This window comes from Typopeltis vanoorti, chromosome 20 (assembly GCF_054136105.1).
Source record: "Typopeltis vanoorti isolate ZY-2024b chromosome 20, IOZ_Tvanoo_1.0, whole genome shotgun sequence".
Lineage (NCBI taxonomy): Eukaryota > Metazoa > Arthropoda > Arachnida > Uropygi > Thelyphonidae > Typopeltis > Typopeltis vanoorti.
The window spans coordinates 99,570,379-99,590,491 of NC_143568.1; the positions used below are offsets into that span (position 1 = coordinate 99,570,379).

A 20,113-nucleotide genomic window follows, 5' to 3' on the forward strand; every position below is an offset into this window, starting at 1 on the left:
CCAAAATCTTGCCACAGGAGGAATGTATTTCCAAGATCGTGATACATGGAGAATTAAGAATGATAAACCTATATATATATATATATATATATATATATATATATATATATATATATATATATATATATATATATTTCAATTTAATAGTGGTAGCATCCAGTGAATGTACCTAGTCCATTAATAATGTAATTTCTTCATTTGGAAATTCATGCTACTCTTTTGTAAGCTTTATAATAAAGTACCCAAAAATGAAAAGACGATAAACTAATACCACTATCAGGCCTGGCTGGTGGCGTGTGCGAAGTGTGCAATATACACAGGTGCCTCAGAAGAAAAGGCACCTAAAAGATGTCAAAAATTATGAGATAAGAGTTTAAACGAACAACGAATGGTACATATAAATATGAATGTACGTCGTCTTCAGTTCGGGCCCCTTCAGATCTTCCCGAAAACGAACAAATAATTTCTGAAATTAAATCCTGTATCCGATTATATATTACTGTAATTTTTGATTAAAATTTACGAAAATATATCTAATTATAGTTCTTTATTTTTTGATGTATATTACTGTAATTTTTGATTAAAATTTACGAAAATATATCTAATATAGTTCTTTATTTTTTGATGTATCATAAATCAACTTATGATTAATTGTTGAGTTCCGTCTAAGAGCCGTATCCTAATTTTAATCAGATCGGATGCATGCGGTTCAGCCCTAAAAGTCGCCTTACTAATAAATCATTCTCACATTCGAGTCTTATATTAGCGGGCTGTTAGGACAGCGTCAGCGACACAAAATAATCGAATGCGAAACATTCTTGTAAAATTCTCTTATCTATTTTCGTTGAATCTTCAAAATTAATTTATATATTGATGTAAAGAATATTTGAATAAATCTCTTAAATTTATATTACTATTTTATATTATTTTGAAAATTTATATAACTTGAAAAAATTTGTATAAGCAGGACTAATCCGTAGGTAACATTATATTGTAAAGCGGTTTTCATTTTTTTTTTTTTTTTTTTTTTTCCCCATTTCCTGTACGTTTTATTTACACTTTAATCGAAAAAAATTTTTGGAAAGCCGCCGAACATTAATCGCACTCACAAGAAAATACTATGCGCCGGTCCTGACCACGATATCCAAATAATACAGTTCAAACATAACAGTATCGATCCAGGAAACTTCTCCATCAACTGGTGTATAGTCCAGCTGCCAACATATTCTAGCAGGCCTTGCCTGGAAGGGAAAAGGAGTCTGATTAGTAGTACTAGAGGCACTGTCTATGCTACATTATGTCATAAAGTTTTCAGTCTCTCTCTCTCTATGTATGTGTCATTGCCAAGAGTCTACCTTCCATCCAGTCAATAATGAAATATACAGTGACTATGACACTGCGACTAAATTAAATCTCTATCAAAACCAGCCCCAGTAAAAAAAAGTCAAAATTTTCACATCCACTTTATTAATATTTTCAGCATAAATGTGCTTAATGATCGATTCCAGTCATTCAGACCAGATCTACGGTTGATGAAAACCGAAATTGCTGCTATATGTACCTTCAATGTCAATATAACTACTTCACGATTCATTTCACCAAAAATAAATAAAAAATAATGTGTCATTTATGCCTTTGTGAGAGCTAATATCTTTTTCCAGAGAAAAGTTAATTTAGTATCCTTATATTTTTATCCCTGGCTCAAGGTTTATATGCTCTATCTATTAACATTCATCTGTATTTTTACCAGTCTCCAAATCCTGAAAACTATTCTGACTTCTTCAGCTTGCTCTCCGCGAAGTTGAACTATCTGCATTGGGCTGTTCATATATATAGAGAGAGATTACCCTCATAGATAGCCTCAATGGCCATAATTCCAACTGGCACTTCTTTTCTAACACCTCTAGAAGATGGAAAATGTGCACCAATTTTTGCAATAAGCAATGGCGTAACTCAAATTATACATGTGCCTATTCGAGAGTCTGTGTGTCTCAGGTCTGGGATGGAAAGAGGGTAAAATAATTTCGTTGCATAAAGGAGGTTCCAAGACTGCTGTTGTAAATTACCGACCGATCAGCATATCAAGAATCGTTGTCAAGGTCTGTCAGTAACTTGCTCAGGTTTTTCAACATAGTAATGGCTGAACTGAATAAGGGTAACGGGTTTACAGTGATCACACTGGATCTAGCTAAGGCCTTTGACAGGATACCACATGGAATTATAATCACTAAACTGCAGCATATGGGGATGGATATAGGGTTGGTGAGATGGATAGGAGGGTGGATGATGAAGAAAAATCAAAGAGTGGTTTATTCAGGACAGAGTCCAAAAGTTGGCCTGTGATTAGTGGTGTGCTGCAGGGTTCTGTTCTTGGACCACTACTGTTTAATTTGTTCATTAACGATATAGGAAAGGATCTGAGAGGAACTGTTCATGTGTTTGTTGATGATACAAAGTTCGGTAGAGCAATAGTGAATGCACAGGATGTCGAAATTTTGCAGGATGATTTGGATAGTTTGGAGGGCTGGGCTAAGGAGAATGGATGTCAATTTAATGTGGTAAAATGAAAGGTTATGCATTTTGGGGGTAAAAAGATTAGCAGCAGTATATCACATGGGTGGAACCATATTCCAGGAGATTGATGAGGCCAGGGATTTGGGAGTGTTGGTGGATAGAGAGATTAAAGGTTAGGGGGGACATCGCAAAAGTGGCTAAATCAGCACATCAAAAAATATTTTAACAAGCAGAGACAAACATGTTATTTTTCCTCGGTATCGAGCCTTGAAAAGACCCGACCTAGACTACTGTGCCCAAATTTGGGCATCACAGTTTCTTCGTGATGGGGAGGAGGTGGAGAAGATCCAAAGATGAGTGACCAAGATGAAAGCAGGTCTGTGGAATGAACCTTATAAAAACAGGTTGAAGATTTGTGGGTTGCAGAAATTGGTTGATAGACAGAAATGGGAGATATGACTTCAAATTGCTGAAGGGTTTCTATAAGATTAATTCAGAAGATATTTTTGAGAATAGGCCTGGTGGTGGGAGGACTAGGGGCCATCCATGGAAGCTGGGAAATTGTGTTACAGCTAGTTTTTTTTTTTACTTGGAGAGTGGTGAATGAGTGTAATAAGCTGCCAGAGTCTGTTGTGGGTGCCACTACTACTACTAATATAATAAAACTCCGTAGAATCGGCATTTGCACTCTATGACGGTTGTCCGCACGAATAGACTTTGGTTCGAATCTAGTCGCCACTAGAGGAATTTTCTAAGCCTTTTCTCGACCAGTTCCTGAGTTAGACGATCGGCCGTAGAACCCACACTATTTTCAGACATTAAAAATATTGTGTAAGGGTTAGGGACCACGGGATGGCTGCACTTGCTGGCCGTCTTCTTCACTTCGTGCCGATTAATTAGTGATAGCCTTGAGCCAGCTATCTCTGATTCGGTACCAGTGGAGATTGAACTGCCTACTCATTCTCCAATAGTTAGATAGAGCTAAAACAGTTTCACCTAATCTCTATACGGGATCCAAAAGGCGTTAGCTGATTTTTTTTTCTATCCAAATTACTGATAACCCTCGTCACTCTCCCAATACAATAGCATGTGGTATTCAGAGAAGACGTGACACTACAGAGGTCACGTCTTCTCTGAATACCACAGATCACGGTTTTGTGTTAGATAAATAATTACTTTCTCTAAGAAGAAGTACTTCTACCTGTCACATCCATCATCGTGTCGTTTGACACTTTAAACGTGCCATGTGAGCCGACCTATTTTTCATTGTCTGGTTATTGCTTCCACAATCCAAACACTTACTCCAAACGAATCCGAGAAATTATCCTCGCTGGTATGAAGAACATTGTTCCCCATTCTACCCAAAATCATTCACTTTTCAAAACCAACAAAGTTTAACCAAGCAATTGAAGAAAAAAATTCACTTTACTGCTGGTGCCTTGCATGAGCAATCCAGCTTCATATGCAGTCTATGCAAAGCATGTATCAATACAAAACTCATCAGCAGATCTTTCATTTCATAAAGGCATTACTGTTGCAGTGCAGTGATAACTAGTCTTGAAAAATGTAATCAATGCAGGCACCTCTCTGACTAATTCACAATCAATGGAATGTATTTTACACTAATTGTATAAACCGTATTACAGGAAACCAGACGCTGTTTGAAACCTACTTTTTGAGATCAAATATGAATCCTTTTCAAGCCACTTCAGCCCCACAGTATATGGGGTGTAGTCTCACACCTGGAGATGAACTCAATCTCCCAAACACCTAAAGACGATCAAAAAAACATTCATATCCACGCGAATTCGAGCTTGTGGATTGGAGAGCAACACACTAACTACTCGGTCAGCAAGCCGGCAACTTGCCATGCTGGTTGAAATACCTACGAACAAATCCTTTTGTATGCTGCTTCAGCAGCCATTCATGCACTTAAGTCCATTATTTGCTTGATAGCAGAGTGCAGATTTACAGGGGACAATGGAGATATTAATCATGTTGCACTTTTTCTTTGGGAAGGCCTGAAAAAGCATGATTATTATAAAGTTGAAGGTCTTCGATAGCTGGGTTTGAGGACTGACGTAAAAGATCCCATCTGCTGTAAAGCCTGGGAAATTAAATGGAAAGGGATAATATAAGAGACAATGTTTATTATTATTATTAATAATAATTTCTAGGGTATCTCCAGAGAGTCAATGACTCATTATGGGAAGCTCATAAACAACATTATTTCTTTCTTATTCATTCACCAAGGAAGCAATCATAACTTTCTGTGGTAATCAATTTCAGCCGATTATTGCCATCGGAGCAAACAAAATCTAGTCTTAACAACTTGCTAGTCCTACTCTCTTATGGTTTGAAAGGAGGTAATCCCAAGCTCTCTCTCCCTCTTTCTCTCTCTTCCTGCCATGTATTGAAAAAAAAGTCTTCTATGTCAATCTTATAAAATGTTTTAGTAACTTATATATTTCTTTTATATCCCTGTTTTTGGCCTATCAAGTCAACTAGCCTTTGTAATAGGGAGACCTTTAATCTCTTCTCATAGGATCATTCTACAGGCCTGCAAAATCTTAGTCATTTATCTGTGGATCATCTCCATCATTTCCACATCTCCAGTGAATAACAGAACTCGCATTATTTCAGACAATAATATTTTGTGCTAGTGTTATTTACTGTGAGGTAACGACACCACTCAGCTAATCACTAATGTGGTTTATTCACTTGCAGGAAGTAGGCGAGGCCATTTTAATTCAGCCTATTCAGTTCATTCTTCATGATCCATTCATCATCTTCACAAACTGTTGTTCTTCCTACTTTTGTGTTTAGGTAAACAATTGCATATATCACCTTAAATCATTTTCTATATCTTGCCATACAAACTAAATAGCATTACATATAAATGTAGTATACACCATGTGGTATCCTGACAAAAACTTTCGCATAGTCCAAAAGTACACTGAGTACAGGTCTCCTTTAGAAATATATTGTTATTATTGTTATTATTATTTTAACGGTGTCTCCATGGAGTCAAAAGACTCATCGCGGGAGACCCGACATTGACACACTAACCATTATTTACACAATACCCATCATACCTCTCCTTAAATTCATTCACAGTTGAAGCATTCACAACCACCTCTGGCAAAGCATTCCACCCATTCACAACCCTCCAAGTAAAAATCTAGTCCTAACACCCTTGTTAACCACACTCTTACACAATCTCCAGGGATGGCCCCTCCTTCTCTCACATCCTGCACTGGTCTTAAGAATATCATCAGTATCAATCCTGTAAAATCCCTTTAACAATTTAAATACCTCTATCATATCCCCTCTCCTACGTCTATCAGCTAGTTTTTGGAGCCCACAGATCATCAATCTATCCTCATAGAGAACATCCCACAGACCTGCAACAATCTTTGTAACCCGCCTCTGAATCCTCTCCACCACTTCCGCATCACCAAGAAATCCGGGCGACCAGATCTGTGCACAATAGTCCAAATGCGGCCTTATTAATGCCTTATAGAGTGGAATAATAACTTCCCTATCCCTGCTTGTTAGTGTGTTCCTCAACAACCATGTAATTTGATGTGATGTTTTGGCAATCTTTGCAATATGTCCTTTAAACTGAAGTTTTCTGTCCATCCATAACTCCCAAGTCTCTTGTCTCATCAACTTCCTGCAATTCAGTTCCGTTAATATAGTAAAGAGCATGCGATGTCATCCTCCCGAAGTGCATCATCTTACACTTAGCCACGTTGAACTGACAGTTATTTACCTCAGTCCATACCGTCAGCCGCTTTAAGTCATCCTGTAAAATATCCACATCATTTGATTGATTATCGCTCTTCCAAATTTTGCATCATCAGCAAACAAGTGGATATTTCCATTCAAGGTATTTCCAATATCATTGATGTACAAATTAAACAATAGAGAACCAAGAACTGAGCCCTGAGTTACACCACTAGTCACTTGCATTTTTCTGGACTCAGCTCCTCCGTAAACCACTCTTTGTTATCTGTCCACCATCCATTCTTTAATCCAAATCACCGTCTTCGGATCCAAACCCATTTGCTCTAATTTATGCAACAGAGTTCCATGTGGAATCCTGTCAAAAGCCTTTGCAAAGTCAAGCAGTATCACCGAGTAAGGATTTCCTTTATCCAACTTTACTGTTACTTTATTATTGAAAGTAACCAAATTACTTAGGCAAGACCTACCCTTCACAAAACCATGTTGCCCCTTATAAAGTATCATATTGCTGTCTACCCATTCCTGAATTCTAATTTTAACCAATTTCTCCAAAATCTTAACCACCACTCCAGATATATTGATTGGTCTATAATTTGCAACCTCAGTCTTAGAGCCTCCCTTGTGCAATGGAACTATTTTCCCCTCTTTCCACTCTATTGGCACTTTACCAGAACTGAGGCTTAAATTAAACATTATGGTTAGAGGAGTTGCTAATTCTCTTGCATATTCTCGTAACACATGGGCCGATGTGCCATCTAACCCAATATAAACGTTAACACAAGAATAATGTTTAATTTGACAAAGATTTCGATCTGAATATTACAGACCAACATCAGTGGGTACATAGGAATAGGTTTAAAAAACAAAGTGGAATACGAACAATTGATCATTCACACATACAACGACCCGCATGATGTCATATCGCTAAGTATTAGAAGAGTAAATATTTTTAAAGTCATAATTAAAGATATTAATTCAGAAATTCATATAATAATCTCAAATAACATTAGACTAATGTAGGAAATTTACAAAAAAATAAAAATAAATGTGTTATCCTGATTAAACTTTCCCAAATTTTTGATATAGATATACAGTCATTAAGATTCAAGTTAGGACGTTGAAGTAAGGCCTCCACACTTTCTTTAAATAAACGTTCAAATTTGTAGCGACATCTGTGTAGGAGGAGAGTCTTGGACCAAAGGATGTTGTGGTTTGTTTCTAATCCATGCTGAGCTAATCCAGATTTCTCAGGTTTGTTGTGTTGAATTGATGACTGATGCTCTTGAATTCTTTTTTCTATAGAACGTCCAGTTTGTCCAAAGTATGAAAGATTACAATTACAAGGAACTTGATACACTCCAGAGACAAGGTTGAGCGTTTATCTTTATATGAAGGAAAATGGGTGGAAAATTTGTTAATAGGTGTATAAGTGGCTGTTAAATCATATTTCTTCAGAATTCTTGAAATTGGTTCTGATATCCCGGAAATGTAAGGAATTGGAACGCAATGTATTGAATCTTTGCTGTTCTGTGTTTTGGATTGTAAGAATCGAAAAGATGTATCCGTTCTTCAACCAACAGACTGCATGTTTCGGGTTCACCGTGAACATATGTTTGTGATTATGTTTTGGACTATGGGAAATAAATTTCTTCCTCTGTGAGGCCTGTTTTACTAATTCTATGCCTGAAATGGCTTGAAAAAGTTTCATGTTTGGTTTCTGGAGCAAACTACATACAAATGAAAAAATTTACTCATATTTTAAGTTAATAATGAATGGGAAAGACGTCCTGGTACTGTAGGTTCATCGACCAATTTTGAGGGTAGGCGCCACATAAAAAAGTATGGAAACAGTAAATTAGTTAAAATACATAGTATAATGGATGTAGTTTATATTACATAATGATGCCATTCTGGATTGAGTTCTCACCTCTTGAATAATTGGCTAGAAGAGGATGTAGCTTTTTAGTGTGTTTCATATAGATCTTCCTTTAAAAGATAAGCTGTTGTAGGTAAGTTTATTTCAGGAGAGTATTGCTGTGGAATCACACTGGAAGTAGAAATTATAAAATTGAGCTAAAATTTAAAACGTATATTAAATTTAAAAATTATACAAATTTTTAAAATATTCTTCCCTGTGGAAGCAATGTTTGCTCTTTTGAGCACCTGTAACTCAATGAATGGGACATGTGCCATCTTGGGCTAGACCACCCGAAGAAAGAGCGTTGGAAGTTCTATTCTAGTCACCCAAGTAGAGCAACAAGCTTTTTTCGAACTGTTACCGAGTTAGTCGATATCTTGCATGGCTAATTTTTTTTCTCACGGGAACTCGGGTTTTTCTTCCCGTAAAGGCAAGAAAATCGACCGCAGAACCTACGCAATTTCAAATAGTAAACATAATGTTAGGATTAAGAGCTACCATATAGCATCACTTTTCAGCCCCATCTCTTCACTGGATGCCATGTATAATTAGTGATATTCTTGGGATAGCTATCTCTGATTGGCTACCGGTGGAGATTGAATTTCCCCCCTTCATCTTCTGAAGTTAGATAGGACTAAAATGACCTCGCCTACTCAACTATCTCCTATCCGGAAAGATAAGGCGTAAGTTTATTTTAAAGCGTATTTTCTCTCTTTCAGCGCTAGAAACCAGAAGAAAAATCAATATAAATCTATTCTACATAAATTCGAATCGTCAACTTGAAGATTTATTTTTGAGATCTCTTTTCAATGCTTTTGATCTTTATCAGAGGTAAGTTCGTGTTTTATCCTACATAACAACCGAGGAATCCAAGAAAATCGGCCATGCAACTCACATTATATCGAACAGTGATATATTCCTGTTAGAGTGAAATTCCAGATTGCGGCAGTTGTCTGCTGTAGTCCACCTCGATGTCGCTGGAAACACTGATAACCATAGCTCCCGGTTTTAGCGATGGTGAGACTGGGTGTTCATTTATCTTTAGAATGTTAGTTTGCATAAAATAGCTACGTCTGCTCCCTTTGAAGAATTGAAATCATTAGAGTATTTATGTGTTTTATTTCATAGGAAACATCTGTAACCATACTGGTAGCACTTAGCAGTTCATGGGATCTCTGCAAGATGCATCTGTACCCATACGAAATTAAAGTTTTCGGAAAAATAATGAGCTATATAGCCGATCCCAATAGAAATTCTCTGCGATGTGTAGCCCCAGTATCTTCTCCACTGAATAATTTGGATGCTTCAGGTATATAGGTATATAGATTTAGGTATATATAGGAGTATAGATCCAGTTCGAAATCATTAGTCGATCCACATTGATTTCACCTAGCGGAATCAATGTTTCCCTGGGTACGTCATTGTTTCTGCTAAAGGCTATCAAATATGATATTAGACAGCTAGTCATGTTTTTTTTTCTTTTACAAAAAATAAATAGGGAGGTTGTTCAGTCTAACTTTTGAAGCCTGAGGATCGGTCAAACTCCACAGTAGTCACTCAGAGATAGCCGGCCCAAGACACCCATTTTAATCGGCATCCGGTGAATAGAGGTAGATAAGTACCATCCTCCCTTTTCTCTAATCCTAATGCAATTTATTATTATCTGAAATAATGCGCGTTCTACAGTCGATTTTCTTGTGTGTTTATGGGATGAAAAACCCGCTTAACCGTATGTGAGATCGATTAACTCGGGAAATGGTCGAAGAAAAGCTTAAAATTAATCGAATTTATAATGATCTTGCTTTATGGAAGCAAACACTATTTTCACACACAAAAAAAATCCCCCCCCCAGAATTTATCCATTTATCCGATAATTCGTATTCTACTTTTCGGAAAACAAATTAAAAGGAAGCAACAATCTTGTTGGGAGATTTCAACGCTACAGTGGGAAAATAACAGGATGCATTGGTTCAATGGGAGAATCAGTAATCAATAGCAATGGAATTTTATTAAGAGACTTCTGCAAATTTAACAGTCTGAAAATCAGTAATACTTTCTTCAGGCATAAAAATATACTTAAGTACTCATGGGAAGAAAGAGAAACTAAATCAATAATAGATTACATTATTATTAACAATAACTAAATAATAATATCAAGGATAGAAGGGATTTTAGAGGAAGCAAAATTGATAGTGATCAAATGTTAATTGAAAGCAGATTTGATTTCATAAAAAGAACCACATACTTGAAAAGAAGAAAAGAACGTACCAACATCTAATAAACAGCTTAAAATTCACCTCCTAAAACAGGAGTGTATCAAAAACTTATATAAAAGCAGAATAAGAGATAAAATAAAACCAACCACAAACAATATTGAAACTGACTGGAAAAATATAAAGGAAACCATAATAAAAGCAGAAGAAGAAAGTGTAGGATACAAATCAAGGAAAAACAAAAAAAATGGCTCAGAACTTGGAATGATGACTCAGTGGAATTAATCGAAAGGGAAAATAAAAAACAGGCTTTTAAAATCTATCTCCAGAATAAAAACACTGCTGACAATATAGAATACTGTATAAGAGACTGGGCTGAAGTCAGAAAGGTTTCCAGAAGTACACGCAGAGAAGATTGGAGTAAATATTATTATTATTATTATTTCGGGCGACTCCAGGAGTCCTTAGACTCATTGAGAGAATTTATCACTCTAAAAGTAAAGAACCCAGCTCTAACACCCCTGCTAACCACACTCTTGTTCAGCTTCCATAGGTGTCCCCTAGTTCTCCCACCACCAGTCCTGATCTCAAAAATATCCTCTGAATTAATCCTATAGAATCCCTTTAGCAATTTGAATGTCTCGATCATATCTCCCCTCCTCCGCCTATCAACTAGTTTTTGAAACCCACAAATCTTCAACCTGTTCTCATATGGTTCATTCCATAGACCTGTTATCATCTTAGTCACTCGCCTCTGGATCCTCTCCACCTCCTCCCCATCAAGAAATATGTTAAATCATTAGAGCTGGATATCACTGGAACACAAAGAATAGGTTTTAAACTTTTCAGACAACTACAAACAGTAGAAAATGACCAATTAAGAAGTGTTTTATTCGATGAATTTTCAAAGTTGATTGAATAGAACACTATAAAATGAATTGATGAATGAAAACAAGAAATGCAAAACAATGAAAAAACTAGTGGCGGCTCGTGGCTTGAAATCCTGTGGTGCTGCAACTTTCGAAATATACATACACACTATAAGTACAGTGTTTACGTGTTTGGATAAAATTTGGTATAATTCAAAATTGCTTAAAAATAAAATATATTCTTCTTGCTTTGTTTCATGAAAAAATATTGTTTATTATCGATAAAATTATACAGTTTAGTATAATTCAAAATTACGTAAAAATAAAATCCATTCTTCTTGTATTGTTTCGAGCGAAAAGGTCAATAATTTTTTCCTTGATGTTCGCGTGACTGTTAAAGAAATATTTCTCCGTTGAAATCATCGCAAGTGCATTTAACCTATCCTGATTCATAGTCCACTTCAGAAATGTTTTTATTCTCTTTAATGAAAAACAGCATTCAGGCTCTGGTGTAGTCATAGGAATTGTCAAGAGAATTTTTATCAATACAGTAATTTCACTAAGAACACAATCTAAATTATTTTCTGTTATAAATTATAACAAGTCAATTAATTTACAATAATCATGCATGTTGGGTCTACTGTAGAATATTTGAATTTCAGTTTCAAGTTTTTCTTTGTTGATGATGGGATATGCTTCAGTGGTCAATTTTATTTCTTCAGTAGGCAATTTATTCTTAAAATTCGCTAATTTATCATTGTTAAATAAATAAATCAAAAATAAATAAAATAAGTAAGACGGAGTAAACACAATAAGCACCAGGAACACTCTACTACTGGCTCAAACTTCATAAAAATAACAACGGAACTGCGCGACGGACAGTGCCGATCTCACTATGACTTGCATATGCTTGTGCGCATAGCAATATAACACGGTTGTAAACACGGGCTGCTAGGTTCCTTCGCCCTCCTAAGTGCTGCAAGATGGATTTTTATTATTTTTTATACAAAATAAGAGAATTGTATAGGATTGTTGATGATGAAATTAAATATTATAAGCAAATATAAATAAATGAATAAATATATTTATATATCGAGAAAAATTGGAGGTGCTACAGTTCTACAATGCCCTTGTACGAGTTGCCCCTGGACAAAACTCAAAAAATTGAAGATATCAATACACAAGAAAGTACCGAAGCAATGAAACAATTAGAAAAAGAATTTAAAAAAAACTCAATAAATAGAAAAAGCCCAGGCCTGGATGGAATATGCGTTGAGCTCTATAAATATGTAGACAATAGTTTTAAAGAAAACCTACTTAAACTCTTCAATAATTTCTGGAAATATCAGAAGAATGGGAAACTGGAGCAGTAATAAATATTCAAACAAAAATGACCCAAGGACAAATGTGGAAATTATAGAGGCATTACTCTTTTAATAACAGCATTCAAACTATACGCGAAATTTTAAAGAACAGACTAATTAAATACACAGAAATTTATTTAGAAGAAGAAGAACAGTGTGGTTTTAGAAGAGAGAGAGGATGCACAGATGTCTCTTTCACAATGGAACAGATCATAGAAAAATAAAAGAATTTTTACCTGCCCACTTTTCTTCTATTTATTGACTATGAAATGGCGTATGATAACCTGAACAGAAATCTACTCTGGAAAGTGTTACAACATGATAAAACATCTCCTCAATTAATTAATACAATAAAATATTTACACAGAGAAACAAAAATTTGCATCAAATTTGCATTGGGACATTATCAGAACCTATAACTATAAATAATGGAGTAAGACAAGGTTGTGGCTTGTCCCCAATCCTATTCAGCATTTATATAAACAGAATCCTAAAAGAATTAAAAACAACTGTCAAAGATCGAGTTAAACTAGCAAATAACATACAGCTAAATACAGTACTTTATGCAGATGATCAAGTACTAATTTCAAATTCAGAAGATAAACTCCGAATTGCAACTAACCATCTAAGTGAAATAGCAAAAAAAAATTAAATGAAAATCTCTGAAACAAACAAAAGCTATGGTAATGTGTGGAAACACCGTTCCAAAAGTCAAATTTATGCTTTACAATAAAATAATAGAACAAGTCACAGAATTCAAATACTTGGGAAATATAATCTTTCGAGAGCCTGTGTAGCTCAGTGGATGTGGCGTTTGCACACCATCGCGCTAGGCCGCACGAAGGAAGTCTTGGTTTCGAGTCTAGTCGGCGACTAGAGGAAATTTTTCTAAGCCTTTTTTCGACCGGTTCCCGAGTTAGTCGATCTCTGGCACGGGCAAGCAGGTTTTTCCTCCCGGAAACTCGGGTTTTTCGTCCTGTAAACTCAAGAAAATCGACCGTAGAACCCACATTATTTCAGACATTAAATATATTGTGTTAGGGTTAGAGACCACGAGATGGCTGCACATTTGAGCCGTCTCTCTTCACTGCGTACCGCTTAATTAGTGATAGCCTTGGGCCATCTTTCCCTGATTGGGTACCAGTGGAGATTGAACTGCCCACTCAGTCTCCAAAAAGTTAGATAGGGCTAAATGGCCTCGCCTACTCCCGTATATACGGGAATAAAAAGGCGTTAGCTGATTTTTTTTTTTTCTGATATAATCTTTCAATATGATACTGATTCACAATTAGAAGCAAGACTACAAATTTACAATATCATGAATGGCATAATTAAAAAAAATGGAAAACAAGTGACTAAAGAAACTCAATTAAGATTATATAACATAACCTCTATATCATCTCTCAAATTTGGAAGTGAAACTTGTATTGTAAAACAAAGAAACAAACAAAGATTAGAAGCAGCACAGATGAAGTATCTAAGACCTCTCCTGAGACTCACTAGGTTAGATAAAAACACAGAAATAAGAGAAAGATTAGATATAAAAAAAAACGTCATACAAGAAATAGAAGAATATCAGCAAAATTGGTTATACCACATAGAAAGGATGAATAATAATAGGATTCCCAAATTAGCATATAAATATAAACCTACAGGAAGAAGAGACCGTGGGCGTCCAAGATTAAGGTGGAAAGACCAACTTCATCGCAGAGCAGGAGCAGGACATAAAAAGCCTATACCCGAATTGCTCAGACGACGACGAACAACACACACACACACACACACACACACACACAAAAATCTTAGTTTGCATACCTTGTATTAATTATATTATGAACTTAATATATTTTGCTCATGTTGTATAATTACTGAGCATTAAAAATAAAACAAATAACATTTGTTCATTATAAATGCATTGTTAAAAAAATCTTTTACACAAGAGGTGGCGTTGAATATGCGGGAGTTTTGAAGGTTTCGTTTTGTGTTGTTTATTATTGTACGTACAAGTTATCCAATTTCTGTTGATGCTTAGAGTGACAGTGGAGTAATTTTGTTTTCTTACTCGATATTAATTTTTATGATGTATGTAATATAAGCGTAATTTTATATGGTAGATAATAAAGGATATTGTTATTATTAAATATTTAAATTACGCTGGTTTATCTGGAGAACTGAACATATTTATGTTCAGTTTTCCAGATATACACACACACTCTCTCCAGATTAGTAGAGTGTGAGTGAGAGATAATAGTGAAACAATTTTCCATTAATTCATGTTATATTCATCTAAAAGGTGCAAGTTGTCTTTAATTATCTTTATTTATATACTGGCAGCAATAAGTTCGGAGACTATGGTTTGTTGGGTTGAATTATGAGATACAATTAAAGCTATGAGCCAGTATATTATTATTATGTCTATTAATTGGATGTATTTCTCTGACTAGTTATGGCCTTCCACTTCCTTATTAGAATTCCTTACTTACCTTCAACTGGAAGACTCTCATGAAGATTCTTCGACGCGATCCGAACCTTTATCTTTTCATTTGAAGAACATGTGCTCTGGTGACTGCGCTATCGAAGTACTTTTCGATACCTTCGGAAGGTCAATAATATAAAGAATAAACGATATTCAAAACTTCATTCGTACTTTGTAAGGCAACTGTAAAATAGGTACAAAATATTTATAAATAACAATAGTGTAATGTTGTATGAAATGAGCATTCGTTGAAAGAAGATCCAGTTTCAGAAATAGACTAGCATCATAAAGCAAAAGTAATACATAAAAAAAATATTTAATTACATGAGTATCAAATTGACAAATAATTTTAATAATAGTTTTTCAGTTGGTATTGGACAAAAATAGAAAATTTCCAATTTTAGCAGTTATCACTCTTAAATTTGCAAAGAAGTTTTATTGCTATAGAATAAAAAAAAAAAATTATATTTGGATCTAAGTGAGTGTCAAGTGTTTCTTCCTACTGGAATTGGGAGAAGAGACATTTCATTAAATACTTATAAAGTGTTTAGTTATGGAATTTGATATGGGTAGAGTGGTTGATGATTTTATAAAGAATGAAATCGAAATGTATATCCATGAATTCTGAATGCAAAGCTCTTTCATTATCCTTCTGTAACATATCTTGATGCATTCAAAGGCAGTTAACCTCTAAAAATTTTTGCATCATTTCAATTTTGTTCGAGAAGGAATTTTTTTTTTTTAATTTTTTTAAATGTGATCAAATGGGAAGAGTAAATTCTGTGTGGCTGCAAACAAAGTGATTAAGGGATCAGTTTATGTTCCATTCTATTGCTGGAAAAAAAAATTTAAAGACTTGAATTACTTTTGATTTTAATGTATCTAATATTTGTAAAAAAGAACTTTAAAAATGTTGATAATAAGCAGAAACCTCATTTTCAAATAGCGACATGGTGGAAACTATGGGACCCCAGATGTTACATCAGTACCACTTATCTTAGCCATCATCAAACAATGATTCCATTTTTTATGATAAAATTATGTTATAAACTTTCTTTTCAAAAAAAAAAAAAAACATCATTGGAGGTTTATCTATTATGATTTTTATGTATCCCATTATAAATTTCTTTATAATGGGATAGAACTAAATGATGGTGAATTGCCAAATTCACTTGCTTGTTAATGAACAAGTTAATTTGGGAGTGTCTGCATAACAGACTAGAATAGTTTTAGTCCAAGAATTTCTGTTTAGATAAAGTATTTTAATTTTGGATGGGATATAAATATTGATATGTATGATTAGTATAAATACTGGAGAAGATTAGCAAAGTAATCATACTTGTAGACAGGCTGAGGTGTTTGATTTTATAACTTTTTTATAGTGTTATTACAACACAAAAACATTAAAATTTTCATAAGTCTATTCAGAATTGTTATTAATTATGCAATTTCATTTTGTAAGGAAGATTTTTGAGAGAGAGAGCCTTTAAAGGATTTGATAAAAAAGCATAGAACTGAGTTCTCTGTATGAGTAATATTAAGACATCAAGCTTTAATTAGCTGTTTAGTTTTTATGTGAATCCTAACTATCCACAGAAGATTGTGAAACCTGACATACATTTTTTATACCTCGTTTGAATTAGATCCCATATTATTAAACTTCCTCTATTCATTCAGTGAACATTTATTTTGTAAGGCAAATTTTTTTAATAATTAATGATTTTACATCAGAATTGAACCAGATAGGATGAATACAATTTTTGATATACCAATAAGTTGACACATTTCCTGGGTATTTTATAGAAAAATGCAATCCAAGTTAATGTCTGAATGCAGTTTTGATAGCTCTCTATAATCACAGCCATAGGAACAGGAGAAAAGTGAAGGATTGTCTCAGGTTAATAAAACATCATGAGTAATAGGATTAGATATCAGTCTAATCCTATTACTCATGATAAACCCATTGAAAGCATACTCCAGGAAATGTTTGATAGAATTATAAGAATTCTATCATTTGATAGAATTATAAGAATTCTATCAAAGCACTCAATTCAACCATATCTGTCACTCCCTTTGTATCTTGGTTAGGTTATAAAAGAGCATAAAGAAGGCCAAAATGGAATTGATGACAAGCTGTATGTTTTTGAGGAATATCTCAGGCCCATTATGAGTTCAGAAGGTCATTTTTGGTATAATATCCAGTTTAGCATCCATTTCCCTTCAAGTGTCATCTCTTAGAAGGAGGTTGGCAACCATATCACGGAACCTTTTCCTTTCTTTTGCTGCTCTGGAACATTTATGGTAATTTAAGCCAGTCCAGTCCTTAATGTCTTCGAACCACATTCTCCTGGGTCTACCTCTCCCTCTTTTTCCATCCAATTTCCCTTCTAATATTAATTTCTGAATGTCTTCTTGTCTAGTTAGATGTCAAAAATATTTAAGTTTTTGCCCTTTAATTATTTCAATTAATTTCCTAGTGGCTATGCGCTTCGCAACCATATGCCTGGGGAAGGAGTGTCGTAGGTTCGATTCCCGTCGGTGATGTGAGGAGCTGAAGGATCTGCCATAGCCAAGTTAGCCAGTCTTGGGCGTGGACAACAGGGTTTTTTCCTCAGTTTATTCTGGGGTTTTTCATCCCGCAAAACAGGCGAACTGGCCTTGAGAACTTAACACTACAAGCCATAGGATATACCGGGGCATAGGGCTGACCACCTTATCCTGTAAACGGATTGAGGTCCGATGATCAATGGACCCTCGACACCGCAAGGTAAAAGAGGGTATAAAGGAGATGAGATGAGATGTTCTTTTCATTTTTGCTTTTTTTAAAACATCTTCGGTTTTCATTTTCTCTGTCTATGGTATTTTCAACATTCTTCTGATGGTCTACATTTTGGAAGCTTCTAATTTTTTCTCTGCTTCTTTATTTAGAGTCCAAGTTTCACTGTTGTAGAGAAGGCTTGACCAGATATAGCATTTTATTAATCTTTTTCTTGTGTCTATATTAATGTCTGGATGTTTTCATATCACTAAAGGCTTTTCTTGCTATCTCTATTCTTCTTTTTATTTCTTTAAGGGAATTTCCTCTATCTGTAAACATTTGTCCCAAATATATAAAAGACTGAACCTGTTCAATTTTCTTTTTGTTAACAGTTATGTTCAGTTTCTTATTTATTGGTTCTTTTGAAATAATCATGCACTTTGTTTTCTTTAGGTTAATAATTAGTCCCATGTCTAGGCTTCTGTTGTAAATTTCTGTGATTAAGTTTTGAAGATCATCTTCAGATTCAGCTATAAGAACTGTGTCATCTGCATACCTGAAATTGTTGAAGTTCCTACCACTGACTTTTACACCCCTTAGTTCTGAAATATTTTTAAAAACTTGCTCACTATATATATTGTACAGTAAGGATGATAAGACACATCCTTGCCTTACTCCTTTTTTGATTTCAAAGTTTGCCAGAATATGTATTTTTATATCTTATTGAGGCCATTTGATTCCAGTATATATTTGTAATTATACGTAGATCTTTTCCTTTTAACCCATTATTCTGCAGGATGTGTATTAATTTCTTGTGATCTATTGAATCAAATGCTTTGGTGTAATCAATAAAAGAAAGATATATGCTGTAGCGAAACTAGTTGGTTAAGTTAATAAAATTGATCAACAGTTGATCTGTAAACAAAAAAAAAAATATATATATATATATATATATGCTTTTCTGGTTCTCAAGGCTTTCACATAATGTTTTCAAATTGAAGATTCCTTCTCTTGTACCTTTGTCTTTTTGAAAACCTGATTGTCTTCTATTTCTGCTGACAAAGTGACTTTTATTCTTTCTAGGATTATTCTCAGTAGTAATTTTGTAACATGGCTTCTTAAACTTATTAGTCTATATTCTGTACATTTTAAAGTTCTTGGAATTTTGGGAATAGTGACAAAAATGGATTTACTTAGATCATCAGGGATGTATCCTGAATCATAGATGTTATTAAAGATAACCTTTAGGTCATTAAGTGTGTTTTCATTTACTTTCTTTAACAATTCAATAGGGATCTGATCAGGGCCTGGTGTTTTACCTGTTTTCATTTGACTTACAGCATATTCTGTTTCTTCATATGTAATTGGTTCACCATCCATATTTTGTATATCTGGTGTGTCTGTGCAATCAGAGTCAAACAGTTCTTTTCCATATTCTTTCCATCTTTTTATAATATCTTGTGTCTCTAGTAACATTTTTCCATTTTGATCTTTTATACAAGGATTATGGTTGAAATTTTCCTTTTTATTTGTCAGGGCTTGGATTGATTTATGCATTTCTTTACTATTGTGTTTCTTGTCCAGTTCCTCTATTTCTTTACATTTTTCATTTAGCCACTTGTCTTTAGCCTTCCTGCATTCATTTTTTATAATTTTACTGAGTATTCTATACTGTTGTGTACTTTTCTTTTTTCATCTTTCATTCATAAGTTCTAGTATTGATTCAGTCATCCAGGGTTTTTTCTTATTGTATTTAATTTTTGGGATAACCTCGTTAGCTGTCTTATATATTGCACTTCTAAAATTTGACCACCTGTTTTCAATTCCCTCTGAATTCAATTTTCTTCTGAAAGACAATATACAAAGTATATTGTCTTCTGTTTTATATCCTACATGATCTAATTTCTTCCTAATTTCTGAGTTAAACACCATTATGTTGTCAGGTATATTCAGAGCTGTGAAGTCAAGTGTTTCAGTATGATTGTTTTTAGAAATGTTTTTTAGTTTAATTTTTAAAGTTATGGTCTGAACCTATATCAGCACCTGGGTATGTTTTTATGTTGGTTTTATTATTTTTGTATCTATTATTTATCATTATGAAATCTGTTTGGTTTCTTATAGAGTTATCTGGGTTTGTCCAAGTATACAGTCTGCGCTTTGGATGTTGAAAGAAAGTATTCATTATGCGCAAGTTGTTTTGATTGCAGAACTGTATCAATCTCTTAGCTCTTTCATTTCTGTTGCCTAGTCC

At 34.4% G+C, this 20,113-nt stretch overlaps 1 protein-coding gene across 4 annotated transcripts in view; it reads left to right on the top strand.

Moving 5' to 3' along the window:
- Positions 1 to 14,587: 14,587 nt before the first annotated feature.
- The window catches only part of LOC150095706 (DNA excision repair protein ERCC-6-like), a 269,923-nt gene continuing 264,397 nt past the window's right edge, over positions 14,588 to 20,113 (top strand). For 2 of the 4 annotated variants that reach the window (XM_090409870.1, XM_090409874.1), the window contains exon 1: positions 14,644 to 14,710. The gene's annotated coding sequence lies outside the window, so the exon portion shown is untranslated. The other 2 variants (XM_090409872.1, XM_090409873.1) reach the window with 2 other exon arrangements.